Raw genomic sequence first — 11,423 nt, forward strand, 5'->3', positions numbered from 1 at the left:
GTTAATGACGTTCAGATAGTGGTGTATTTATGTTGTTTTAAGGACTGTTGTTTAGTGTTTTAATGCAGCAAAAAAATTGTTGTTTAGACGACAATTAATGTTATCTAAGTGATTGTAAATTTATGTTAATAATGGTTGAAGTTGTTAATGAACAAATGATATATAAATGAGCTATTTAGATGTTAAAGAATGTTGTCTAAATGGATGAAGGCTATGATGTCTAAAGCTGCTATTAATTGTTTTACAAGCTGAAATTTAAGGGATTGAATGCGAAATTAATTGTACATGAAGGTTAAAGTTTTTGTATCTGATGCTTCAATCCAAGCTGAGTGATGGTGTTCGAAAGTGCTCTGCGGCTTTAGCTTAAGAGCAAAGAGGATCAAAGTCGGATAGGGGAAAAAGAGAATGTAAACGAATAGCCGTGGATACCTAATCGTCGACCACTTCCGAGGTAAGTTTTAAGTGATCAAACGTTGAGTAAATTCAATCAAAACAGGACATAATGAGTTTAGTTAATAAGATATGATGTGGCCATGATATGTCTTAAACTCAAAAGGTAAGTTCATAAGTGTTTGGACTCGGAAATTTAAGAGCAAATTGTAATAATTTGCTTTGGACAGCAGCAGTAACGTGATTTTAGAAAATCACTATAAATTGTTAGCGTGGAATTATAGGCTGAATAAAATATGTAATCAAAGCTTAGTTAGTCTAGTTTCTTATAAAAGAGACCGTGGAAGAAAAGAAATTTCCTATAAAGAGATATTTAAAGTTGTGTGGGACTGTGTCAGAATGACTCCGAAATCCCCTGTTCTGTTTTTAGAAAATCATTATAATTTGTACAAAAATGGTTATAAGATAAAATTTATATGCTTAGATTCCTTAATGAGTCTAGTTTCAAATGAAATCAAATAGAACACATTTTGAATTCCGTACAATGATAAATTTGATTCATAGTGAAGAGTGGTCAGATTAGTCAAACAGTGAAACAGGGGAAACTTTAAGAAAAATCTGGTATTGATTGGCCAAACAAAAAATTCTGAAAATTTGTTGGATAAGATATGTATGAGTCTATTTTCAGGGAAAATTAACGGCACTTCATTTGGAGTTTCGTAGCTCCATTTACGAATAATTTAATGACTATTGCTCAGGAAAAACAGCTTGTGCTGAATTTGGGATTTTGTTGTAAACCTTAATAAAACCATTTGAGTTGCTTATAAGCTATCGATTAAACATTGGTAATCAAAGTACCAAATCCGTATTAAAGTGAAGCTATAAGCCACAAATGACTAGTATACCTAGTCAATTTTGTTATGATGAAATTGATGTACAAGATATGTATATATGTGATAAGGCCGAATGGCCAATGTGATGAATGTGAAAGTATATATATGTGATAGGGCCGAGTGGCCAATGTGATGAATGTGAAAGTATATATATGTGATAAGGCCGAATGGCCAACGTGATGAATGTGAAAGTGTATATATGAGATAAGACCTAATGGCCAACGTGATGAATGTGAAAGTGTATATATGTGATAAGGCCGAATGGCCAATGTGATGGATGTGAAAGTGTATAAATGTGATAAGTCCCGAAGGGCATTTGTGTCGATACTATATCGGGTTAAAACCCCGAGCTTTATGCGAGAATATTATCTGATTAATGTCCGTGAGGCTTCGTTGCTCGTACTATATCCGAGCTTTAAAGACCCGACGGCTAAATGCTAGGATTCAAGTAAGACTTTGATATTGAGTATCGCATTAAGTTACCATCAAATAAGTATTATGTATTTAAGATGTTCAGTGACGTATTACTTACTCATCGGTGGAGTGATTTCGAGGTGAATTATCAATTATCAAAGAGGTAGGTAAATGTGATTAATATTATAACTCCAAATATGAGAATGATCTAATTGGTAATGGTATGTTTGTATAATAAAGTATGCGATGAAATATTCTTATGTATTAGTGCATATTCTGCCCAAAAGCCTTATGATTTGAGTATGGGTTGGGTTGAGCTAGATGTGCCAGTACAAGGTAAGGATTATGATTTGTAAGCTTACGATATGTGATAAGGAACATGTTTGGTTCTTTATGTGCCTATGGTAATTTAGTACTTGTCATGTTGAAATACTTAAAAGTATGGATGTGATTATGAACAAGTGGAAAGGATTATTGAAAGTTGAAAATTGATGAAGAATGTGCTTTGGAAATATTTGACCATCTAGGTCATTATTATTCGAAAGTATATATGTAAAAGTGTATATATGAGATAAGACCTAATGGCCAACGTGATGAATGTGAAAGTGTATATATGTGATATGGCCAAATGGCCAATGTGATGGATGTGAAAGTGTATAAATGTGATAAGTCCCGAAGGGCATTTGTGTCAGTACTATATCCGGGTTAAAACCCGCAGCTTTATCGAGAATATTATCTGATTAATGTCCGTAGGCCGTGCTCGTACTATATCCGAGCTTTAAAGACCCGACGGCTAAATGCTAGGATTCAAGTAAGACTTTGATATTGAGTATCTGCATTAAGTTACCATCAAATAAGTATTATGTATTTAAGATGTTCAGTGCGTATTACTTACTCATCGGTGGAGTGATTTCGAGGTGAATTATCGATGATCGAAGAGGTAGGTAAATGTGATTAATATTATAACTCCAAATATGAGAATGATCTAATTGGTAATGGTATGTTTGTATAATAAAGTATGCGATGAAATATTCTTATGTATTAGTGCATATTCTGCCCAAAAGCCTTATGATTTGAGTATGGGTTGGGTTGAGCTAGATGTGCCAGTACAAGGTAAGGATTATGATTTGTAAGCTTACGTATATGTGATAAGGAACATGTTTGGTTCTTTATGTGCCTATGGTAATTTAGTACTTGTCATGTTGAAATACTTAAAAGTATGGATGTGATTATGAACAAGTGGAAAGGATTATTGAAAGTTGAAAATTGATGAAGAATGTGCTTTGGAAATATTTGACCATCTAGGTCATTATTATTCGAAAGTATATATGTAAAAGTGTATATATGAGATAAGACCTAATGGCCAACGTGATGAATGTGAAAGTGTATATATGTGATATGGCCGAATGGCCAATGTGATGGATGTGAAAGTGTATAAATGTGGTAAGTCCCGAAGGGCATTTGTGTCGATACTATATCCGGTTAAAACCCCGAGCTTTATGCGAGAATATTATCTCGATTAATGTCCGTAGGCTTCGTTGCTCGTACTATATCCGAGCTTTAAAGACCCGACGGCTAAATGCTAGGATTCAAGTAAGACTTTGATATTGAGTATCGCATTAAGTTACCATCAAATAAGTATTATGTATTTAAGATGTTCAGTACGTATTACTTACTCATCGGTGGAGTGATTTCGAGGTGAATTATCGTATCAAAGAGGTAGGTAAATGTGATTAATATTATAACTCCAAATATGAGAATGATCTAATTGGTAATGGTATGTTTGTATAATAAAGTATGCGATGAAATATTCTTATGTATTAGTGCATATTCTGCCCAAAAGCCTTATGATTTGAGTATGGGTTAGGTTGAGCTAGATGTGCCAGTACAAGGTAAGGATTATGATTTGTAAGCTTACGTATATGTGATAAGGAACATGTTTGGTTCTTTATGTGCCTATGGTAATTTAGTACTTGTCATGTTGAAATACTTAAAAGTATGGATGTGATTATGAACAAGTGGAAAGGATTATTGAAAGTTGAAAATTGATGAAGAATGTGCTTTGGAAATATTTGACCATCTAGGTCATTATTATTCGAAAGTATATATGTAAAAGTCAAGTGTTGCGTTTAATGATATTATAGATCGAGATGAAGCTCTAGATTAACTTCATCGAACAGTTGAAATGAATGACCAATGATAGTGATTGAAAACACTTTGTTTTGCTTAAAACTTACTAAGCATTAAATGCTTACTCCGTTCTTTGAATCTCTGTTTTATAGATTTTGGTTCGTCAGCTATCGGACTCGGGATTATTGAAGTCGAAGTCGCCCACACTATCAAAGCCCTTTTGGTACACTTTTGGTTGAACTCTGAAAATGGCATGTATAGGACTACCCTTTTTGTTGTTGGTCATGTACCCTTCGGTTTTGTGTAAATTTGGATAGCCATGCGAAAATGGCTTAAATATACTTTGATCATAGCATTAAAATCGTTTTGTATGTTGTTTGTCGAGAGGTATGGAAATGTTGGTAACGGATAGCCATGGGAATGGTCATTCATGATCACTTTTGGTATATGTATGACAAACTCTAGTTGATCCATGGAGGATCATGAAATAGGTAAAGTTTACCTTAAAAATAGATGCTGATAGCAGCAGTGATGTTAATGTGAAAAATCACTAAAAATATTAGGAATGGAATTAAATAGTGAATAAATTATTTAATTGAACCTTGATGAATCTATTTTCATAGGAAAGTAACGAAACCATCATATGAACAGTATGTTAAGAGATATTTAAGTTTTCGTGAGACAGGGCCAGAACGGTTTCTGGATTCCCTGTTCCGACTTTGGAAATTCATTATAAATTAACCAGAGATAATTAGACGTCATGCAATATATGTAAAGATTCCTTTTTGAGTCTAATTTGTATAGAAAGAAACGAAATCAGTATTGAAGCCCAGTACAGGGAGATATCCAAGTTGTAATGCGAAAAGGTCAGTGTAGTCGAACCCTAAAATAGGGGAGACTTTAACTAATAAACTGTACTAATTGGCTCAACCAAAAATTCTAGAAAAATATCTGTAGATGGACATGTGAGTCTAGTTTCAGGAAAAAATTACAGAACTGATTTTTGAGCTTTGGAACTCAAGATATGATTTTTAAGGTGACAGTGACGCAGTTAGCCAACTGCCTGGAAATTTTTAAAAGTGGACTGTGTAAGTAAATTAATTAAGTCGGTTAGCACCTTGTGTTCGACTCCGACAACGGTCTTGGGTACGGGGTGTTACAGGAAACATCTTTCCTTTTCACGAATAAGACCGGAGCCCCCATGGAGAAAAAATGCGCCTAATAAACTTGCAATCCAAAAGCTCCTGAAGTTAGATTTTTAGTTCTTGTAATTCTTTTGGTGCCATGCGGTGAGAGAAATGGACACCGGAGTGGTTCCTAGAAACAATTTAATATTGAATTCCACCACACGGTCTGGAGGTAAACTTGGAAACTCCTCTGGAAATTCCCTAACAGTTTAGATGTTGTCTAACGTGGTACTATTAGCATTCCAATCCATCATGAAAGCTAAGTGTGCTTCACAGCTCTTACGAACTAGATTTTCGACGACCATAGAAGAAATTACATTTGACAAATAATCCCAGTGCTTCCTTAGCATAACAATTTATCTACCCTCGGTTGGTTTCAAAGTTACCCTCTAAGAGGCACAATCTAGGTTAACTTAATGTTCCATTAACCAATCTATACCCAATATTAGATTAAACTCCCCAAACGATAACTTCATAAGATCTAGAGGAAAAATTATCGCTTGAACCTCCAATGGACATCTCTTACAGATTTTATTTACAATATCGGATTGTCCTAAGGGGCTTACTACTGTTACATTAATAGTGGTTTCCTCTACCCTTACACACAAAATTTTAGACATTTCAGAAGATACATAAGAGTGGGTGAATCCTATGTTAATCAAGGCAAAGTATAGGGTAGAATTAATAGTAAAGATACATGTTATGACATCTGATGCATCCCTTTCTTCACAACTCCTAACAACATAAACAAGGGTGGGTTGGCTAGCCATGGTTCCGTTTGCATCGATAGCTATAGTATTGGCAAGCCAATTTTGCCTATGGACCCTCAGAGGTAATTGGCCTACTCTTTTATTTTGGGCTAGAGCTTTCATCTACTCAATTCATTAAGGGCATTCCCTTTCCATATGCTTCATCAACCCACATTTAAAGTAGGTACCTAACTTTTTGCAACAATCACTCTGTGACACTTATTGCAGTATAAACAGTTGGGAGTCCAACTTCTAGTATTAGTCATAGCAGCCCCTTGCTTTAGACTACCCTCTAAGGCTTATTTAACAAGACGAGAGTTCGAACCAGTGAAGCCATAATCTCTCTTGGATAGGACTCTGCTTTTCTCCCATTTTTCGTGATTTACCTGCTTGATCTCCTCAACGATTTTGGTTTTCTCCATTAGGTTTTCAAACACTTGTTCCTGATGTGGAGCCATTTTCATCTTAAGGTCAAATCGCAACCCGTTCTAAAACTTGACACACTTGTATTATTCTGCGGCAACCATACCCTGAGCATAATTGGCCGAGCCATAGGAATTCAGCCTCATATTCTGCCATAGACTTGTCCCCTTATCTTAGCTCGATGAACTAGAGCCAATGGGCTTCCACATACCTCATGCTTACATACTTTTTCTGGAAGGCCTCTTGAAAATATACCCAAGTGATCCGCTCAGCCTATGTACCCCTTACCATAGACTGCCACCAAAGATAAGCCTTTTCTCTAACTAGGGACACGTACCATTCAATTTTTTCTCTAGAGTACAATCCAGGTCTTCTAGAATCCTTTCTGTTGACTCCATCCAATATTCAGCTAGGTGGGAGTCATACCAGTGATACCTTTCAACATTTCTGCCCTATTTGACTGGAGTCTCTCTGCAATAAATCCACAGCTCCCCGATCCGGTTTGAGTTCCAACAACCTTTTGTAGGACCCTCAACATCACTTGAGTCACGATATCATCATAAATTCTCATAGCTTTAACACCATTGCTGGTGGATTTTTAAACGTACTCCTCCTCAAATACTGGGTCCTCGTCCTGAATAGTGTGCGGCTCTATAGGTGTAGCACTACGTGGCCTACCCTTACCACATCTACCCTGAGTGTTCATAATGTTTGCAAAAGTTGAAGAAGTTTAAACTCTATATACAGTTTCATGCAAATTCATATTCTAAAGTTCACAATCTATTTGTATTTTTAACTGTATTCAAAGTAGTACCGGCACCGGAGTCTCAAATCTAAGTTCCTACAGAAAAAATAAATTTTTTTGAAAGAATTTTGTGGCATGGTTTTTTTCCTAAATTACCTTTTTATATGCATGCAAATTCGCTTGAATTTTTGTGGTTCGAGTTTCAAAAACTTAGGCTTTAATACCACCAAATGTAACCTTCAAAATCTGGCCTAAAAGTTAGGCCCAAATTCGAAAGATTACATCAGCCATCGGGATGGCCTAACTGGGTTATTAGATTTTTGAAAAAAGGTTAGTTTAAAACATTTACTTATTTTAGAAGAAAATTTAGTCTATTTTCAAAAAAGCTGGCGAGTTATAAAGAAAACATTTTAGTTTAACTTTCCTAAGTAACGATGATGTCTTTAAGGAAAAAATAGTTAATCTTCCATTTATTTAAAAAATAGCAACATAAAGGTGATTTTTACTTGGTTTTAATAAAATTCTATGTCATGCCTTAATTAAATAAAAACCATATTTCAAAATTAGGTTCAATGTTATGCATGCTATTTAAACCCTAAATATGAGTCCCATGCCACAATTCAAAATAAATTTATATTGTAACAGCCCGTTTTAGTCAAATCGAAACAATAGTTTTGAGACCACAAATTTGAAGTCAAAAGAATTATTTTATTATTATTTTAAAGTTTATAGCATGATATTATGTTTGTGTGAAATTTTCATTAAGAAATTTTATCGTTTGAATGCTTAATTTGATAAAAAGGACTAAATCGCGTAAAGTACAAAACTTGTGTTCTATTAGCTAAAGGTATTAAATGACTATGAAATTAAATAATGGAGGTCCTTATGTGGTAATTGTACCATTGTTAAAATGAGTGGACAAATATGACCATTACTTAAGTGATGTTAATGGTTTATGAATAAGGTTAATTTTGTAATTTAGTTAATAAAGAATAATTAAATGAAATAAAAATAATTATCATCTTTTTAGTCATCATAATCAATCGTTTTCTAGGGAAAAGAAAGCCATTCTTAGGGTTTTCATTCAGCTAAGCATATATAGCTCATTAAGGTACGATTTTTGTCTCGTTTTTTTATGATTTATATATTTTTGAAATTGTTGCAGCTTAATCTAGCTAGCCCAAGGACTATTTTGCAAAATTTTTAAAGGTTTAGGGTTTTCCATTGATGAAATAACATGTGTTTTGATGTTTAATGGTAGAAAATGTATGCTTGTTGTTAGATAAACACCATTGGTAAAGTGATTTTTGACAAAATTGTCATTTAGGGATTAAATTGAGAAATGTTTAAATTTTGTGGTTAAATTGTAAAATAAATGGAAAATATAGGCTACTAGGTACTTAATTGAAATTCGGCTAGCATGCGTATAGCTTGAATTGCATGAATTTGTATTTTTATAAGATAAAGATTAAACTGTAAAAATGTTAAAATGTTAAGGGCAAAAGTGTGAAGTTGCTATAATGTGTATTTTGGACTAAATTGAATTGATTAACAATTAAAAAAGCTAAATTTGATATTATATAGATCAAGAAAAGCGAAATTCAGATTTAAATTGGGGGAAAAACAAAGTATCAGAATAGTCGATTTTTTCCGCTGTTTTAGCAACCAAGGTAAGTTCGTATGTAATAAGCATTGTTATATTTATGTTTCAAATGCTTTGATATTGCATAAATTGTGAATATGACCTTGCGGATATGTTTGATGACGATTGGACTAGAGAAATCCTAGTTGAACCTTAGGAATAGATTAGGATATGAATGACATGTCATTCGGGATTATGTGATTTGCATGCTGGTCCGTAGTCCTACCAGTGCCTGAGTTATCCGACATGTGTTGCAGATACTCGTCAGCTTGTGTGAGCAGTACTGTGTAGCTTCGTCATGACCGTCAGCTTGTGTGAGCAGACCCGTTGATATATCAAGAGTGAGTATTATATGTGATGTGAGATTGAGATAGCTTCGGCTATATATATGTGGCACTTAGGGTGCAAGTTTCCCAGGTATCTGATGGTATTCGAAATGGTTCAACTGGTATATGTAAGATATGGATGAGTATGAGATTGATACGAGCTTATACAGGTATTATGTGAACTATACAATCATCGAATCGAAGAAGTTGATGGAAATTGTGTTTATCTTTGGATTGAATTCATGTTGTAAGTTATAATTCAAATTTGAATTGCATTATATGATGTTTATGTTATTAAATTATTGGTTGGTAAGTTTTACGTAAGTTTTACTTACTTAGCATACGAGCTTACTAAGCTTTATTGCTTACTCTATTTATTTTCTTGTGTTTAATAGTGAATATCGAAGCTTCTCGGATTAGGAGTCGTCGGAGATTGTATCACACTATCGAGCATCTACTTTGGTACTTTTGAACCTGTGTTTTTGGATATATGGCATGTATAGGATTATATTCATTTTGATATATAGTTTGGAAATGAATTTGGTCATTTGAAATGGCTTGTAAATGTTAAGTATTTGGTTTTGTGCATAGCCATGAGAGTTGGTTTATTTTGGTTGATTTGGTTGTGTATATATATATGTAAATCGCCTCTGTCTTGTGTTGATAATTTCTAAACTAATGCTTGTAGTGAATGGTTGATTTTTGAGAAGTTATATGCTTGTGAGTTTAGGCATAATGATGCATGTTTGAAAGTGTCCATTTAGTTGAAATGTGAATGTGAATTTGGTATAAATGGAATGGTCTATTTTGTTATTTATGTGTATTGTAGATGATGGTATAGAACTAGCATGAATTAGGCTTGATTTAGTTGGTTTGAATGTTTATATATGCTATGTTTTTGTGCCAATTGAGTTGGCATAGGTGTGTGCAAATTTGGGTGGCAAAATGGCTTGGTAAATAGTCTATTTTTGTCCACATGGGTAGAGACACGGGCATATGTCTCAGCCCTGTGTGATACACGGTCAGGTGATACGACTGTGTGTTAGTGTTGAATTAAAAATCAAGTCAGTATGCTCTACATGGCCTAGCACACGAGCGTGTGACTAGGCCATGTTGCATAAGTTAGTATAGCCTATAAGTTTGGCAATGACCTAGCACATGGTCTGGCACACGGTGTGTGTGGCCATTTCGAAGGGCACACAGGATGGACACACGGGCATGTGGTTGGCCATGTGACCCAAGTTAGAGAGTTACACGGGGTCGAACACAGGTTGAGACACGACCATGTGATCCCATTTCGAATGTATACACGGCCTATGACACGGGAGTGTTTTTGGTAGTGTGAGACACACAGTTGGGCCACACGGGCGTGTGTCCCCTGTAGTTTGGAAAAATTTTCTAAGTGTTCTAAAAATTTTCTGAGTTATTGGTTTAGTCCCAAGCCACTCCTAATACATGTTTTGGGCCTCATAGGCTCGTATTAGGGACAATGTGAATGATGTTGAATGATAATTACATGAAATTTGAAAATGTGAACGAAATGTATGTTTACTTGTATAATATGTCTGGTAATACTCTGTAACCTTATTTCGGTGCTGAATATGGGTGAGGGGTGTTACAAATACAACCCTTGAATATTAAAATAAATTAAAAGATCAAGCCTTAATAAATCAAAAATAAAATAGATTATGTTGAGACCCTCCAGATGCCACGTCTGCGTCCTAACCTGGTGGGTTAGTTGTAAGGATGAAAATTTAAAGGGGATGAGCTATGACGCTTAGTGTGAGTCCATTTACAATAGGATCAATGTAGACAGTTGTTAAGACACATTAAATAACATCACATAAAATAATCACAACCAAATAACAATTTAGAGTATCAGCCTTACAATGTAGTCGTCAATGGTATCATAGTTTTCACAGTAGAAATTTCAAAGTATCGAATTTCCATATCATTCATAATGTGCACACATATATACATATATTATAACCAAATTTTGTATGCACATGATTTGGAAGATGTTGTACAGTTTTAGGTTTTTCACAAAATAGATCCTACCCCACCACTACACACCATAATGGGAGTTCCCCAAAACTCTTTTCTCCAACACACTAGGATGCAGATAAACCACTATTGATTCGCAGATAATAATTTTCATTTTGCTGTAGACACATAACGAGTCCCTATGGATGGAACCTGCCTTTGGTTGTGGGTTGACCATGTTCAGACGTACTAGCATCTAGAGTATGAATACTGTAACTAAAATATATAAAATTGAGGCAGTGTCAGTAAGTATAAGGGTTAAGTTGTAATATAGTTATAATAGAGTGGGTGTGACAGCCCTAAAGTGACCCTAGTCGGAAAGCAGTTTCGGGACCGCTAAACCGAGTCACCAAATTATTTGAATATGATATTTATTGTCTAAAATATGTGAATATAAATGTGTGAAAGTTTTAAGCTTCGATTTCGTTAATTGCATGTGAATTTAGTTAATAGGACTTATGCGTGATACTTTTGAATTGTG

Source organism: Gossypium arboreum, chromosome 2 (genome assembly GCF_025698485.1).
Source record: "Gossypium arboreum isolate Shixiya-1 chromosome 2, ASM2569848v2, whole genome shotgun sequence".
Classification (NCBI taxonomy): domain Eukaryota; kingdom Viridiplantae; phylum Streptophyta; class Magnoliopsida; order Malvales; family Malvaceae; genus Gossypium; species Gossypium arboreum.